The 18,811-nt window shown below is 39.3% G+C and overlaps 2 protein-coding genes across 3 annotated transcripts in view; both read right to left on the bottom strand.

Annotated features, from left to right (window-relative positions):
• HECW2 (HECT, C2 and WW domain containing E3 ubiquitin protein ligase 2) overlaps window positions 1–2,272 on the bottom strand; it is a 160,953-nt gene extending 158,681 nt beyond the window's left edge. Inside the window, exon 1 of the mRNA XM_051787997.1 lies at window positions 2,079–2,272. The gene's annotated coding sequence lies outside the window, so the exon portion shown is untranslated. The remainder of the gene's footprint in view (window positions 1–2,078) is intronic.
• GTF3C3 (general transcription factor IIIC subunit 3) overlaps window positions 1–18,811 on the bottom strand; it is a 170,410-nt gene that overhangs the window by 118,114 nt on the left and 33,485 nt on the right. The gene's annotated exons all lie outside the window — the stretch shown is intronic.

Raw genomic sequence — 18,811 nt, 5'->3', positions numbered from 1 at the left:
CAAACAAAATCAGGTTCAGCTACCAAGAGCATTCTATACTATGAAAGGCAGCACTGTTGGATACAGCCTCAAATAAGGGGTTTTGAACATGCTACTAAATTTTAACATAGTTATATTTCATTTTCAATGATTCAGTAACATTACCCAAACAGGTGTTTCACTAGTCAATGGAGTAAATGCAATATCCTAAGCATCCTGCTTAATTCGATTTCTTCTCAGGAAATCTGACAAAACAGTATATTGTTCCTGGCTGGCAGCCACTGTACTATCACAGAGGTTCTTAAAGATGTAGCACTGTGAATTCTACCAGGTTTGAAAAAGCATTGGAAGTGTAAAACAAATAGAAACACAAATTAGATAAAGTGACTAAAAACAAATAGCAAGGTCTTTAAGGAAGGCAGAGGGTCCTTGCAGAGCCTAGCAAATGCTTCAAGACAAACCAATTCCATAGTACTAACAAACCACAAGTCTGCACTGGCATCACCAGAAGGCTGTTTATAAAGACAGATGAACGGAAGGGAAGCTTTTCAACTTCAATTCTGTCAAGCTAAACTACTACCAAGCATAACTTTAAGAACGGTCTCCAGTCAACCATATGAGCTCCATGGAGCCCATGAGCTCAGAGCCCAGTTTAAGGTGATGTAAGTAAGGACAGAAAGACAGACACACACATGTGGACTGCATCTAACATCCACTGGGGTAGCTCCAGCTGACACGAAAGCAACCACCACATGTTTTGAAATTTGGAGCCTGAACAGCAGTGCTGATTGAAAGGCACCATTAGGCTTGTTCCTTACATATGCTAATAATGACAATTACGCCTCATGGCCCCAATGCTGCAACCATACACTATCATCTTATGAGGAAGTTTTTTCCAAAGAAGTTCAAGAACTGAGCAAAGAGCTCACCTACATATAGGAAGAAGGGTTTTAATCCATCCATGACATAGATTTCTTTCTGTACCTTAGTGCTGTGAATAACTACTACTGAAATAATTCTAATGCTTTGACTTATTTTCTTACTTTTTTAAGAAAAGTAATAAATTGTTGGGGGCAGAAGAAAAAAAAAATCTAGAAAAGAAGTTTTTGAGCACAGAGGAGGCGGCCCTTGACACTGACAAAGCAAAGCAAGGTAAGGCCCCTATGGGATTTTGGGTACAGAAGTGATTCGGGGCTGAATCTCTTACAAACATTCCACTGCAATGTAGTCTAGTGCAAAGATTCCTTCACACAACATCCCAGAAAAGGGGAAAAAAAAAAAAAAGATGTTATAAATATTCCCTCCATGCTCCTGATACATATCCAGGAACAAGATATGCGAGAATAAATTATGTAACTATTACCATCTACATATACAATACTCTTTTTATTTTGGCATCATACAGGCCAAAAAGGAATTTTATTTTACTTAAATACCCTGGTTTGTAGCGACATGCACTGAAAAGGTTAAAAGAAAAAACCCAAATGTACTAAGAAAAAATGAGATCTCCACATCAACAAATAATCCACAGAAGGGTGAGAATATGAATGTAAACCTATTTTTCCCTCAACCCACACTGTCATTGTGCTATTATTTTGTGCGCACAGGAATAGAAACACACATTAAGCCCCACTGTTTTGAAAACAACACGCTTGAAATATGCAGTGATCTTTCTTCCCCACCACGGACAGTGCTACACAGAATGTAGAGGACAGCCTTACGCATAAATAAATAAATACACGAAACGGCGAGGGGGGGAAGCGTGGAGGAAACAAGCGCGGCACACAAAGTGCCGAACGCCTTCTCCGGGCAGGAAACGGGTTACAATTAAACGGCCCAAAAGCGATATAAATTTAGCCAAGGGGAACCCTGCGGGTCTCCGCGGCAGCGCAGCGCCCGAGCCTCCCGCATGACGGGGCGGGCGCCGGGGATGGAGCGGAGCCGCGGGTCACCGCGCCCGGGGCCGCACCTGCCGCTCGCAGAGAGCCCCGCGCCGGCCCCGCCGGGCCCGGTGCCCGCAGGATGAGCCGTCCCGGGACCCTCCCCCGGGCTGTGCCACGTCCCCCATCCCCGCGGGCGGCTCCCGCCGGCCCACTCACCTGGCCGAGCGCGCACTGCGGCTCCGCGCCCGCGGCGGCCCCGGGCGAGGGCGGCTCCCGCGCTGTGGCTGTGCCGGTGCCGGTGCCGGTGCCGGTGCCGCTGCGGGGCCGGGCGGCGGCCGCAGTCACCCCGTCCTTGCGGCTCCCGCCGGTGCCGGTGCCGGCGGCCCCTCCGCGCCCACGGCGGGGCGAGCGCCTCCCGCGCAGGGGCGCCCGCGCCGCCCTCCGCCCCCGCGCCGTCTCAGCGGCGGGGCCGCGCCTCCAGCAGCGCCCGCCCCCGCATCGCCCCCGTGGGCCGTGGGTCGGGGGACTGTGGGGGCGGCCGGGCCGGGCCCGAGGCCGCAGCCCCGCGGGCCTGGGCGGCGCCGGGGGCGGGCGGAGGTAACAAAGCCGCCCGCGAGGCTGGGGACGCGGCCGCCCCGCCGGCGGAGGGTGCGGGGATTCCGCCCAGGCCGCGGCTCCGCAGCCGCCCGGGCCCCGCTGCGGGGGATCCCGGCCCGCACCCAGAGCCGCACCCCCGGCGTGGGTGAATCTGGACCGCGGGGAATGGTCCTGCGCCTGCTACATCGTAGCCGCGATTGCCGAAGCAGCGGCGCTGAAGCGGTGCTTTGAAGCGCCGGTTCCTTTTTGTAAGTCACACACAGTTATCTGCATTGACGGCTATCGGTGTCATCAGCGTGAGCATGAGCCAGCCTCCGCCGTCTCCGCGGGGTCAATTACCCGTCTACTTCAAAGCAGTGAGGTGCCATCGCTCTGCATTTCCTACTTTTTCGGCAATTTTACTAGTGCTTTGTCCACCACAGTGATTTCAAGGAATGTTTTCACAGGAAAATGTGGTTATAAAAAAAATTTAAATTAAATGAAAACTTAAAACACTGTAATTATCAGAGGACCAGAGATGTGAAACACTGCAGAATCACAGTCCAACAAAAACACAATGCCAACGATTTGACAGAAAAGATGGACACATTAGACTTCACAGAACCACAGAATATGCTGAGTTGGAAGGGACCCACAAGGATCATCAAGTCCAACTCTTAGCCCTGCACAGGACCATCCCCAAGAGTCACATCATGTACCTGAGAGTATCATCCAAACACTTCTTGAACTCTGTCAGGCTTGGTGCTGTGACCACTTCCCTGGAGAGCCTGTTCCAGTACCCAACCTTATTCTTTCATGATCTAGGTCCTGGTTATTATAATGAGACAACACCACATGCTTTGTTTTCTGAGTCACATAAAGACCAAATCTTCTCACAAGAAAGGAACACATCAGTCCTAACTACTTTGTATTCTACATCTGTTTTCTAAAGTATAGATACCTACCGATATATGGGCAGCTCTGGGTTTCTGTAGACAGTGTTTCTTCAGAATAACCAGATGGCAATTATATTAAATTAATGTATATTAAAATACAAAGTAAATATAGAATGTTCTTAAAGCCCTGGGCTTGAAATCCTTTTTGTACTGAAGCCCATGGCACTTTAGTCTTGGGCTTCAATAGAAGGAAGGGATTTGCTCTTCAGCCCTTCTGTACGATACTTGATAAACTGCTCCAGATACGAGTGTATGCGGCTGTATTCCAAAGTAGGTCAATATATAAAAGTCATTAACACTCTTCCACCTACCTGAAGCTTTAAAACTTTGGTTTGTTTCTTTTCTGGGAATTGCACACAAATTGGCACGTTGGTGCTTAGGTTCAATATGCTTATGATCAGTGCAAATGATCAGTGTGCAACTGATTAGTCTTACACAAAGTTTCCCTGATTCCTTATACTCAAGAGTGTACTCTGATGTGAGATTGCAATAATTATTTGGATTTACATTAAAGGCTCAGATTTGGATGATCATATATAGGTTAGTGGTGATTTGGGCATTCTTAGACACATGTCTCTTTTCAGCAATACCTTAACTTGGCATTGTTAATATAACTCCTATTTTACTTTCTGAAACAAGATGAAAAGAGGAAAAAAAAAAAGATGTGCAATGCCAAGAGTTTCATAACATTTATAAATATTTGTGCTTTATTTTTGGTTATCATGACATTTTTTTGATGATAAGATGAGAAACTGAGAGATGAAAACCATTAGCTAATGAATTATTCTCTGGATTTGCAAGCTGTAAAAGACTTTGGATTGTGTGACATGAGTGCAGACTTTCTTTAAGTTAAGACTTCTCATCTGTCAAATTAAAAAAATACATAAATCCAATGCATTGGATTTTTGTGTTTCTCTGCCTCAAAATAGGGATTGAGAATGTTCTTGTGCCCATGCTAGAAAAATCCTATTTCTACTAAGCAAAAATGTTAATTCATATGGATACTCTTGACTTCCCCCCAACGATAAATGGCAGCAATCACAGTAGTAAAATCTAAAGTATTTGTAGAAATTCAGAAACCACTGTTTCCAGTAGTTACAAACCTGTCTATTTCTATGCATGCATTTCTGATATATTCACTTTATATGTGATGCTACATGCATAGTCCTTTATTAACAGTTCCTGTGTCTTTGGTACGATTTAGGATTCTTTTCTATTTCCCCCAGATGTAACTCTGCTGTACCTGAAGAGAGCTGAGTGCACCCTAGAAAACAAAGACATTTCATAGAGGAATTGCTACTTCTGTCTTTGTGGGTGCTCACACGTGAGCAGACACCATGCTAGTAAGCAAGAGGCCAACTTTTCAGAGCCACGCGCTGAGGCAATGGGTAGTTTGAGATGGACTTCAAATTGAGAAAGCCAGCCTGCTTTTCTGGAGCAAACAGATGCCTTTTCTCCTCTTTCCAGCTCTATTGTTCTCCCCACCCTCCTTTCCCCTGCCCCGCCCCATCCAGCTCATCTCCCCTTTGCCAAAATATGAATATGAAAGAAACAGAAACTCATCCATCATACAATCAATCCAATCATCATCCAATTGGCTTTGCCTGGTTGGGTGTTCCTATTGCCTCCCCTAACACTCTGTAGCAGAGAATGCTATGAACTGTAGAAATCTTATATCATAAACATAAATTAGACATCCAAAATTTCTAATTAATGCTCTCAAAATTCTGTATATGACAAGAAGTTATGACATAGTGACATAAGGATGTACCCTCTATGAAAGGGATTTTCAGCTGCTTTAACTTTGGACATTGATAGCTTAACAAAAGAGGACATATACTCAATATATTAATTCATTATACATTAGTATTAAAAACAAATATACATTTTGCCTGGCAGTCTTAATTATTTCACACACAAATACTTAAGACACAAGTACAGAAAAAACAAAACTTATTTTTTTTGCAAACCATAAAGAAAATAAAGCAATATTCCAATCTCCTTTCTCTTTTATTTAATTATCATTTAGAGCAAACAAAGAAGGACCTGATGAATTGTTACTGAAGGTCATCATTTAGCACCGTGGAATCAGCAGCAGAGTAAGAAGAACAGTGCCCCTTGAGGGGGTAAATTTCCTATACCACAGGTAGAAGTGTTAAAAGACAAGGAGCACTATCCTATATTATATGAAGGTTTCTTATTTTCCCAGTAAATCAGTTCTTTGCAAAACAATACTGAATACCCAAGCTGAATACTCAAAAGAGGAGTTTCTTTGCTATGACCATTAAAAAGCCAAACATAAAAAGCCTAAAATCATGTGAGATGGCAACATAATCTTTCATAAGACTTCTGGACAGATTACTGTGCAGCAGGTGAAAGTATTAATTGAAAGAACCACCGTAGGTGCCAAAATCTGCAGGCTATATTCTCTGACCTGTCCCACCTCTTTTGTGCTGCACAAAAGACTTAATGAGAGTGAAAACCATCTGCAGCTCCCCAGCTGGGGGTTTTTTTTGTGATATAAAAGAGTTCCTGAGTGACTGTAGAGTTGTCCACCCCATGAGAGGCCACACAACCCTGCAGTCTGAGAAGAGAGAGGAGAGAGCACAGTGAGGGAAAGCATTCCTGGGGTTTGCTGCTCCAGCCGCCTGCAGCTGGTCTGTGGGCCCTCGGGAGCTGTTGCCATCTGGTCCTATCAGTGCCAGGGCAGGCATTTATCCAGCCAGAGATTCAAGGGGCTTCACAGCAGCTCTCCACTCTTTTGGAACACAGAGAAGAAATCCACTGCACCAGGCCATCTGGGCTAATCCGGTTAGAGCTCAAATCTGCAGCCCCCAGTCTGGCAAAACTTCCAAGGATATCTTTGAGCACTTACCTGAGTCGGCCTTCTGGTCTTGGACTTAGAGGAATATTAATATATAAAACTCACATGGCTGAGTTTTGATTTAGAAACATTTAAACCCTTAATGAGAAGTCTATTAATTGTCAATACTAAAGCAATCTCCTACCAATAACATTTTATGAAATTATTGAAATAGTTCTTGAGTACAGAAATGAAATCTGGTGCAGTTCCTAATGCTTCTAGACAGTCACTGAAATGCACATAAAGGTCACTGAATTGTAGTTGAAGCTATGATGATAAAAGTAATTGTGAGTTTCTGTTGGTGTTTGCACAAATTGAATTTTAGAACTGTACCTTTAGGCAAGTAATATAGGATTAGACCCATACGCACTGCATCCAAAATCATACTGAAAAGTCATTTGTAAAACATACCTTCAGTCTTATAAATTGACTTATAAATGTGTCAGTCTGATCTGCAGAGAAAGCCTGCACTAGGATCATGGATCATGCTCCCATAAAATCAGGAAGCTTCCATAACTGAAGAAAATGAATGCATTGTTCTTTTGAAATATTCTTGCTGGCAAGTAAATGGAAAGCAGGGGGAAACAGTCCAACATCATGAGACAAATGACATAAAGATGGCATCAAGGCATTAGTAAGGCTGACAGGAGGATCCCAAATCTGTATCAGAACCCTGGAGAATTTAAAGATGTGTACTGAAAGTAGTGTAGCACTTCTTGGGTTTACCCAGTGAAAGGACAGCTGAACAGGCTCAAGCAGGTAGCAAAGAACTGCAACAGCACTAATATCACTAGGATTCAAATCTCAGAATATTTGTCTGGCACCCCTCTCATGTTAGTTTACACATGTCTAGACAATGCCAATGGTTATTTGAATTACACATTTAGTCAATAATTTGACTCAAATCTTCAAATTATCTCTTTAGGAATCTTATCACTTACCACAACAGCAACAATTACCATGTAAATGCATTTAGTAAGCAAATGGAGCAGATAGTGAGCAAGCTATACTACCAATGAATTTTCTTTAAATGATTTGAATTCACTTCAAATGATTTGAAGAAAGCAGTAACTTCTCTGGCAACTAGGCAGCAGGTTACCCTAGTGACATTAATTACTTCTGCATCTCACGTAGGACTGAATATGGAATTAGCAGAGCTTGAAAATGCCCCTGCAGCTCAGGCAGAAATAATTTACTTCTCACTGTAAATGGAGGCTTCTCTTCAGGAGACACTTGTGCTTCACTGGTCTTTATCAAACAGGTTAACATGAATATACATTTCACGAACAGCCATGATCAGCAATGCAAACTCAACTTATCACGAACTGAGAGAGAACTGTCAAACACTTGAGCCACATTTATCCTGCACAGGACAAATAAACATTAATGTCAGGAAAATAAAGCCACTTGGAAAGCCTGGAGAATCAACAAAGAGGCTTTTTGCCTTTGCCTAATCCAGCTAAACCTTCTTAAAGTCCCATTCAAAATAGATACTTGACATGATTTCTATCCCCAATAGGTTTCTTACACATTTTATCCTCTTCCATTTGTGAGAGGACTGTAAGTTTATATTTAAGAATCCACAGAGTCATCTAAAGTACAGATGCTGAGACTATTATTTTGGCTAAGAATTCAATTCAGAATGGTGAAAATTAATAGGGCTTTATCTTCCCAACCCCTTTTTCCAATTCTATAGAGAGAAGATATTCATTCAGTGAGTGCATAATATACACATAATATACACAAGTGATGTGACCTTGTGGTAAATCACTAGTTTGTGATAATGGCAACATTCATTCCACAAGAATATAAATCTAATCTATTGTATTTATTTAATAAAGTGTAAGCTGACCACCTTGAAATATTGCAGTGTATCCATTCCTAATGAATATTCACTCAACAGTAGCTCAGTGGGCAGCTCTACTGCAAGAGACATTACTTTTGTCCATCGATCAAACATTCAAAAACAACCTGAGGAGTAGAAAGAGACCTGTAGGTGCTTCTTTTTCTTAGAAAGTTTACAAAAAATATTATACAAATAACTTTTTTTTAACATGTTCTTCTGCCTTATAATACAAAATTTTTACAAAACTCAAAATTCTTACTCAGATTTCCAGTATCTGTTGCACATATTAAAAAAAAAAATTAAGGAAAGAAAAAATTAGATTTTTGAGGTTTATAGATTCTGAACACCCAGCCTTGGTGATGTGGTAGTGTAGCAACCAGTATGACTGAGAATGGGGACCTCAGCTGAACAACACATGAAAATAAGGGCTCCAAACTAAAGCCACAATGAGGCATATTAACATGCCATAAAATCTGAGCAACCTGGTCTAGTGGAAGGTGTCCTTGTCCATGGCAGAGGGGTTGGAACTAGATGATCTTTAAGGTCCATTCCAACCCAGGCCATCCTATGATTCTATGAAAATGCTTGTACATTAAGAGTGCACTTAAATTCAAATACAAACTTAACTGCTTAGCTGAAGAAGGACAAATTTAAACATGCACCTCAAGTTAAGCCAAACATCAACAAGGAAAACCATCACAGGAAATCACATTCAAAATTTGCAAGTGACTCAGGAGAAGAGTGCTATGACACATAGAAAAGAATTGAAATTAACAAAGAACGTTAGAGGAAGTAACAATATTTGATATCTTCACACTGTGAAAGAGCAACAAATAAATATTTGTGTTCACAAAGTAAATAAAAACACACTAGTGAGTTTAGGAAGTAAGGCCCAAATAAGAACTACTGAGTGATGCATAGTACAGTTAACTGCTGGGCCTTGTACCCAGAACACTGTCTGCCTGTGTTACCTGCAGAAAAGAGCAGTGGTGGTGTACACTGCTTAATATGCAGTAACTTTTGGTGATGTAATATGCGTACTGGAAACTAAACCTGAAGCCCTGCAGGTGCTTTGGAAGAGCAAAGCCAGGGACAAGAATTCTCGAGAGGAACATTAAAAACTCAATGATACAAAAAATTAGGTAGAATAAGGTCAGTTCAGAGTATGGCTGCACAAACTCTCTAAAAATTAAAGCATGGAGAAAACAAAATCTCTGCAAGCATTTACAGTTTTAGATATTTTGATAAGCAGATGGCACACTGCAAGAATATCTGGAATGCAGTTGGAACTGATCAGTCACCCTTATCCTGGCATAGTTGGATCAGGAATACCTGTCAGCTTTCAGCTAAGGTCACATCATTGTATTAGGCCCCATTTAAATCTCATGCATGATTTTGGGCTGGTATGTGATTTCAGAGCAGGAATCCAAACTACCACATGGCAATTATGCCAGGAGAACGTAACCACGTGCAAGTGTTTCTCTCACTCACGAATGTGGGTTTGTTTTTATAGCAACATTAGTAAGCTGAGGTGGGCAGCACACTCTTCTACATTTGTGGCTTTGCCTACTTTGCTTCATACAAAAACTGAAATGTCGTCTGTCTTCCTTATTCTATAGTGCAGTTCACAGGACACAGAATTTTTGCCATGTCAACACCACCCTGCTATTTGTGTTTGATAGGTGCAAGCCTTAGTTTTGTGGTTTACTACACCATTTGTTTTACAAGGCAACTTTTGAGACTCCACTTGCACTCCATTTTCCAAACTTTTTTTATAATAGAGACCCACTTTCTAATCCCTGAAGCAAAGTACCAAACAGTGTATTATGAAACTTGGATTTACATGTTGACAGGCTGAAAGTATGGACATAACAACGCCACCACCCAGGTACTACACAGAAAGATATCCAGATTTCCATAGTGAGGTTTTTGCCTGCTGATGGACTGACGGCATCATGCACTTGCAACCTGTAGGAGCTATTCTCCACTGTCTAGTGTCTTGTATGAAACACCACCTCCCATTTTTAATGAAGCCTGAATGTGTTGTACAGATCATAAATACAGATTTTTAAAGCATGATTCCAGAGAGTGCTTTCATTATTCTACGAAGAATAATCCTGCAGTGACAGAGTGCAGTCTACACGTGCAAAAATGTATCTCACTCTAAGGACTCTAGTTCAGGGGACAAAGATGCCATTACTTTAAAACAGAGACTGGAAACTTTTGATCATGTCAGTTAGGCTGTGTAAGGGATCTGGTTATTATGTGACCAGATTACTGCAAGGTGAGTATACTGCAAGGTGGATATTTGTACCTGGATTTTACCAGGGAAGGGAAAAGGACTTTAAATTCTGAAAAGTCCACTCTAATCACATTTGAATAGCACACTTAATTCTAAATTAATGCATCTCAGTGAAAATGAGTGGAATCAATTTCCTAGTAAAAAGCTGAATGTAGTACAATAAAAAAAAGGAATAAATGTTACTTAGCTTAGCCTTGATGGCTAATTGGGGTACTTTAACACACTATTATCAAAGGTGCCTAAATAACTTCAGTAAAGTACTAAAATATATTACTGCAGAAAACATCATTTCCACATAATATTCTTATGAATAATGAATGCTATTTAGGCATCAAGCTACTGCTTTCACATGAAGTTGTAACATTGCTTCCACAAAGGCATGACATTCTGAGAAAAACAAAATATTCCAGGTAATATAACTATTTTAAAATCATTATGATTACAACTTGCTGTATTTTGGAGGGTATTATTACTGTATATTTGTTAAACCTCATAACTTACCTCAAAGTGCACATGATTTGGAGAATCTTGCTGCTATTTTTTTTAATGTATTAGGACTATTTTTTTCTGAGAAATTCAAGGTTGACACATGAACAGAAAGTGGCAGGAAAAGAAATACTGTTCCTCCCATAGCAAGCACACTACTGTAAAGCTTAAAAATTAAGCAGCTGCAGCACATTTTTGCTTAGACCTTTGAACTGCACCATATGGTTGACGTTCAATTAAGCAAAGATTTATCAGTTCCTGATTGGAATATGTCCAGAACTTGCTATTTTCTTAAATCTTTGAACCAGAGGACTAGAATCGAACATACAGTTTTATTGACTCACACAAAATACTCCACACTTTCAAATCTTTGAATGAAATGAGGAAAATTTAATGTATATTTTCTTGGGTATGCATTTTTACATTTCAGAATTAAAACACACCAATGCTATAAAAGCTACAAGACGGCAGTTTGATGTTACAACTTCAGCCAAGTTAAGATCTCACCACCATCAAAAAGGTGAGGTCCAAACCCCTACCAGTTCTCCTCAAGCCATCCCATCACTTTACATCTGCTTTAGCAGCCACCAGACTGCACAGCAAAGAATATTATATTCACTAAAATGACAGAATACCTACCCAGCAAAAGTGTGTGTTTTCTTGTGAAGTCAGCAAACTGAACGGGTTCACCACGCAATCCAAGTGGCACAAGATATGACAGGTGATTCCATGACTGGGAAGAGACGGCAAGGGAGAAGGGAATGAGACAACTTCTCTTTGAAAGCACAACGTTGATATTTTGACTTCTAATTGAAACATTGACTGTTTTCTACTCCCCAGACACTTTGCTTCTTCTTTTAGCTGTATGCCTTACAAGTACATTTTCATCACACTCAAGTGCAGCGCTAAATTCTTGAACAACAGACAAGTCCATGACTTCAAGTCTAAAAGTGCTAAGAGTGGATTAAGAAAAAAGATGTAACTTTTTGATTCAAGACTGTAAATTTCATTTATTTGACAATGGACTGAAACACGGATACAATATTAGACAAAAGTAGGTCATGAATTTTTTCCCATCAGATTATTCGAGGCAATAGAAATGTCACAAGAAAGTTGTTTACAGTGAAAATCCTAACCCAAAATTTGGCAATAATTAAGTAAGTCAAACATAAAGCTTTTATGATAAGTTGTAAAAGCTTGATTTTAAATTCCATGTAAGACTCTATGGTTAAATTCTGCTTTTATAGACAGATGGTAACATTTTTTTTTGCTTGTTTATTGTAATATACTTGAGTGCATCTATTCAGTTCACTGAAAAAAATCCTGAAAACATAATTTGCAGTATTCTAATCCACAAGGCTTAACTCCTTTGCAATTGTCATTTCAATGTAGCAGTAGATTTCACTGTCACTATTGCTACAAAGGGATTAACCTCTCCCTGTCCATTTTTTATACTGGGGGAAAATTTTAATTGAAGGGTTCAATTAGTTTTGAAGGTTTTTATTTATTTGTCTTTCCTTGTCATAAGTGTGACCTCATCATTGCAATTTTTCATAAATGTGGGAATATTCTTCTACTAAAATAACACTACAAAACATTTCTGTAGTCCTGCTTTTCATAGAATGGTTTGGGTTGGAAGGGATTTGAAGATGATCTAGTTCCAACCCCCCTGCCATGGGCAGGGACACCTTCCACTAGACCAAGTTTCTCAAAGCCCCATCCAATCTCGCCTTGGACACCTCCTGGGATGGGGCATCCACAGCTTCCCTGGGCAACCTGTGCCAGTGCCTCACTGCCCTTACAGTAAGGATTTTTTTCCTAATACCCTTAAACCTACCCTCTTTCAGTCTGAAGCCATTCTTCCTTGTCCTGTCACTACACACTCTTGTAAAAAGTGTCTCTCCATCTTTCCTGGAAGTTCCCTTCAGGAACTGGAAGGCTGCAATTATGTCACACCTGAAACTTCATGGAACAGTAAATAGCCTCTAACATAGCAAATGTAATATGGGAATGAAGAATACTGCTTAAAACCAACTTCAACTGTAAATTTATTAGCAGCACTATACAAAAAAAAAGTCTATTTACTGGTTTTTACATAGATTACAGAATAATACTGAGGCATTACAAATTGGGGCTGCTCTACTTTCATGACTTTTCCTACATGCTCCACCAAACTCTTTGATCAGGGAAGATGCTCTTTCTTCATTTGACAGATTAATGCAAACTTTATTACCTTAACAGAGGGGCTCAAAAAAAAACTTGCCTGCTGCTCTGACATTAAGTATTTTTATCATTATTATTTTACAGATACAGTATAGTTCAACAAAGAAGTTTCAGTTACTTTGGCAAAACATAGCCTTGCTACACTGATAAGACACTGTAGGAGATGGCTGGGATTCTTAGCTATGTGTGTATCAAGGGACAAATGAAGATATTAAGTGATTTAGCTGGAGTTACTCACTAAACAGCACCTTAGCTGGAACCAAATAAGTCTGATATCAGATTCACAACCAGAACACTGCATTCCTTCTACAATCTGGTTGCACTGTGTATGTTCAGATCTTTCTTTTTTTTTTTCCTTTGGAAAGTATTGGAAGGAATAGGGAGTTCATCTAGCACACTGCTTCCAAACCCTTCTTAATATCCAAGGACCAAATAGTACTTCAGGAAAAGAAATCTATGGAAAATGCCATATTCTTTTTTGGCAGGAAGGCATGGGATAAATATTTGCATTTAGACAACAGAAGCTGTACTACTTAAAATGTTACCATATGTATCATCTTCATTTCAAATATTATTATTATTAATAATAATAATGGCTAATTCCTGACTTAGCCAGTCAGAAGTCAATGACACAAAGCTGCTAACTCACACAAAAACTTATCTGTATGAGGCTTATTTTGCTTTTTTTACCTGCAATTCTTTACACTTGATGAGGCCACCACCTTCTGTTTAGGGTATTATCAGGATCTATGGACTATGAATTTACTTGTATAGGTCTAGTCCATCCTTCTGTCATAAAGTAGAATGAATTATGACAGAACAATCTGTGAGATATTTTACTCAGGACATCAGAGCAAATGGTCAGAACACTGCCTTTGGCCAGGAATTCTATAAAGAACAGTGATTACCTTGAAAAGGCACAGTGAGATTACAACATATACACTTCTAGCATACGTAGTTATGAATTCTGATTATAAAATATGATGGACAAAAAAATCTGTCCTTGTAAACTCAGCAAGAAAGTGCTACAGACTTCTGTAAAAGCCAACACTTCATTCAACCTAATTTTTCTATGATCCAGTAATTTTGACCATACAGGTAAGGATCTGTGCCCATTGCATCCTGCAGCCTACCAGTTACTGAAATATATTCCAGCTCTGGGATATGTTTTAAATGGTCTGACACTGCTGTGTTGAATGCAATTGTGCATTCTTCCTGTAATCACAGAAACCTTTGTAAGCATCAGGAAAAGCTCCTTACAAAGTCTCCAGTGCTACAGTACATATCTGTCTTTTTTTAAAAAAAACAGGAGAAAACCCTTGAATTCCATATGATGTAAGCAGGCTGACAAAGGCAAACGTTAGCAGAAGGATTTTAATGTTCTCTTTAAATAAGTACTATTTATTCATCAATACCTTATTTCATGAGTTGGAACCAGGATGTTGTCTGCAGTTTCATGTAGAAAGTTAAGAACACAAAATCTGTCAGAATTTAAGGAAACAAGGTCTGAAGGGAGAAATAGTATTTTACAAAGCAGTATTTAGGACAATTGCATTTTAACATAATTAAATATTGCCCCATTGGAAGTAAAGAGAACCCTGCACTGCTTATAAATGCAGTAAAGCCTTTTAATCAGAACATCACCTTTTCACAAGTACATCAACAAAAGTGACAGCCAGTAGATAAAAATAAAACAATTAATAATAGAATATTGCTTAGATAGATTAATTAACTTCAGGATGTTCAAAACAATAAGAAGAGTGATGTATTTTGCTGAACATATTAAGTTTTGAATATAAATTAAACTCTGCTACTCAGCATAACTAAACGTGTTAACTGTCAGTGCATCTGTCAGCGATGCAAGTTGTTCTAAGAGATAACAGACCAGATTCTCTGGTGTGGAACTGGTATTTTGCACCTCACTCTACTGAGCTCCATTAGACCCACAAGGACTCCAGCATAAAATGGATGCTTACAACAGTGGTTAATGCTCCTCCTCTTTTTTCCTACTGCTGTCATAAATCAAGGCTCAAATCCCCCAGTCCTGTGGTTCAGTTCCCACAGGCCCACCATAAATTTGAAGCAGATAAATGACACTTTCCCTCCCACTGACAAATGAATTCTGTACAAAGTGGACACTGGAATTTGAGGTGAAAAAAGGCAATCTATACTCTCCTTCTGTGAATCATGTGGTAATTTACAGCACATGTCAGTCTGCAACTCCCAGGATTTGGGCCACGCTCCCCAGAGCTATGCAGCAGTCTCTGGTTATTCACATAAAACTAGGACACTACTTCAAAGAGTGCAGAATGCAGGTTTAGTATATAATAAGGTAAAATCCCTCCCAGAAATACATGCTGAATTTCGATTATATTCAAAAATAAAATGTTCCTCTTAAGGAATGCACAAACAATTCCTGAACTCAAACATAAAATGTTAATTAAAATTTAATGTATCCCGTGTGATGCCTTCGCTTGCTGTGCATGTCTGGTTTAAATCTGAGGTTAGTTATCTTAATGACTGATGGGGCTCTCCTGCTTTGCCGTTCACTTGTTCTGAAGGAGAAGTCATTCTTCCAGTAAACACAATAGTCATTTACCTCTTCTATCACGTCAGTGTCTTACCCTTAGAGACTCTTCAAAAATAGGCCAGCAGATACATTAAGCTTATGTGTCACTGGTGTTAAGGCAAGAGGCAAACCCTTACTCAGAATTTAATTCTGTTTTATGAAAAGCACTTCAATAGGATTTACAGTTTTCAATTTTTTAATTTAAAAATAGGAAAAAATATTACTAAGAGCGTTGTTATTGGTTTAAAAACTGGAACTTGTGTTATTACTTACTCTGACTGCAGATTTTTAGCCAGAACATATAGAAAGTCATAATATGAAAAACAATATTATAAATCTTTTTGCATTCTTGCAATGTTTTTCACAGATTAAAAATCAGTGTATCCACCGCCAGCTCCTAAAATATGAGAAAAGACAGAACTCCATAAAGAAGAGATTTTTCCTTTCATTTTCACAAAATGTATGCAATTGTTTCACACTGTTGAATTACACAAAGGAGGAATGTTACTGTTTGTAGGAGTACTAATGACAATCTGTTTAAAATGGATTCAAACACCTAGCAGAATGCACTATAATCTGCTTACATGAAATATTGTCTCTCAGCAGGAGTGCAGGTCACTGTTCTATAATCTAAGTGCACCAAATGTTCCGGTATAATTTTGTTTGATTTCAGTGAAAGAGCCGCAAATACTGACAACTGAAATAATGACACACATTTCTGTCACTGCAGGCCTATTGTGTTTGACTCCTTTAGATTTCATTTAGACTTGTCATGTGTCTTTAAATCTCTTGAAATTTACGCATGAACTTATCATGTACAATGACACTTTGATTACACTTTAATTCTGTATTCTTTTAGTTCAGTGCCTGAGAAGGGGGCACTTGTCTTTGAAAGGTAAAAAGGAAGGAATGTCTAGTGCCATATTAGGTTTTTAAAGTCAAACCCCTGAAGATCTGAAGCTGGTCTGATAAGCTGACATGAACTAATTAAGGTAGAAGCTGATTCCGCTCCCATATCTCGGAGTGAAAAGTGTTGCCATTATTTCTTGTGCTTCTGCTTTCCTATTAATGTGCACAGAAACTAGAAATGGTAAATCATTGCACTTGCTGAAGTAAACCTGAATGCCATAGAAACATTTTAATTTAAAGCAACAGGACTCCTATATACTCCTAAAGGAGCAGATGCCATCTCATATATTGCAGACTTCTCAGAGAAGAGTTGGACAGCAAATTGACACAATTTCCAGATATTGATTGTCTCTTGGTCTAGTGCTTTATATATAGTCTGTTTCCTGATTTCCAAAAGTGAGCGTTCTGATTCAGAATCAATATGACACTTGAATTGCCATCCTACTGGACCCTTCTTCAAGTGAATTAATAGAATCCAGATAAAATGCCAATTTTTGTGTAAGTGTTCCACACTTCTCATATATGCATTTACACACCAGAAATATTTGCATTATCTATTGGAATGTGCATTATGATGAAGTCTGAGAAAAATGTTATTTATTCCGTTCATAAAATTGTGTGGAAAAGACTGACATCCTCTGTTTTTTAGAGAATATGAACATTCAGAGCCAGAACATTGTACATGATGCATACAGCATGTTAATTGTTTAATTACTGAAATTGTAAGACATTGAAAGGAAAACAAAAGCGGGAGAAACATGAATCTCATTTTTGCAACACTTTAACCAGGGCCCTCTTACACCCTTACAAAGTAAAGACAGACTACAGCTGCAGAACTTGTATTTATATTTCAAGTGTGTCTGACAGTGTTCTGAGCTACAGTTACTAGTGTTTACTGTGAAGATAAACTACATGTGAGAGTCAATGAGATCTGTATTTATACATATCCAAAGTTCAAGACTTCTTTTGTTTAAAGCTTTCAGTCTTGGCTCAGCAGCACACAGAAAAAGGGTCTTCTAGGAGAAAGCAGTAAGCCAGAAAAGTACCTAGTAATTCAATAAGTGTGAAGATTTAGTTAAGTAATAACTCAGATACAAATTTATTACTATATTTTCTGCATATATATGTATACACACATATGCAGACATAATTATCTCCTTGCATGTTTCTTATTAAAGACATTAGACTTCATACAAAATCTGATGGGTTTAGATTATTTGGTCCTAGTTCTTAAACTCATAATTCTCAGCATGACATCATTAGCTGTCATCCTAAAGATCCCTCCCTGTACGAGACAAAGCTCTCAAACTGAAGAACTATTGTATTAACTCACTACAAAAAATGGGGAGGAGGGGAGAAGGATGGCAGGTCAGAGGCTGGTAAGCATAGAGAGATAAAAACAAAACATTTTTTCTTTCTCTTGTATAAAAAAATAAGGATTATATAAATATTACCATAAGCATAAGGAGGAAAAATATATTACAAAGCATACTTACAATGCTATATTATTATGTAAAATATCTAATATACTTACTTAAAATTCTACAGCAGCTAATAACCCTAAGCCAGGGATGATCTTTTCATGACACTTCACTCAAAAGCTGGTCTCCAGCTTTCCTAAAGATCTAACATCTTGCTACAAAGAACAGGCAGATGCAAACAAACTGGGTAGAACAAAATGCAGACTTATGCCAAAAAGCCATCACAGTGGTAGAAATACTGATAACCTGAATTCTCACTAAGTTTTGGAGACATAACAGTGTAGGAGAGTTTTAAGGATGGATCAAAGAACAGTGCTTTCAGCATATACGTGTTGATACCCTTCTCAGTGCAAGTGATGTCAGTAAATTAAAAACCCACATATGTGCTTGTAGAAGTATGTTGGAGTCAGGCAACACGGGCCTAACAAAGAAGTCAATTAATTATAAAAAGAGCAGACAGGATAAAGAAAAAGCACGAAGGGTTCTGATGGGGAAATTTTCAGCTTAAATTTCTACAACTTGTATCTGATGCAATAAAAAAGGGCAATTTAGAAGAACAGGATAAACTAATTGAAGCAACGTTCAGGGAAAGCAGAGTTACAGCAGTAAGAGAATAGAGCTGAGGCTCCACTCCTACTACCTTCCTTTGCAGAGTGCCAACCTGGACGGACAAACTGATCCAATTTAGCAGATTTGATTTATCCCACCTCTCAATTCAAGCTTGCAAGTTCCACCTAC

This window comes from Manacus candei, unplaced genomic scaffold, assembly GCF_025592945.1.
Source record: "Manacus candei isolate 608988 ecotype Guabito, Panama unplaced genomic scaffold, ASM2559294v1 h1tg000023l, whole genome shotgun sequence".
Lineage (NCBI taxonomy): Eukaryota > Metazoa > Chordata > Aves > Passeriformes > Pipridae > Manacus > Manacus candei.
This window is presented reverse-complemented; position numbering and strand designations above follow the sequence as displayed.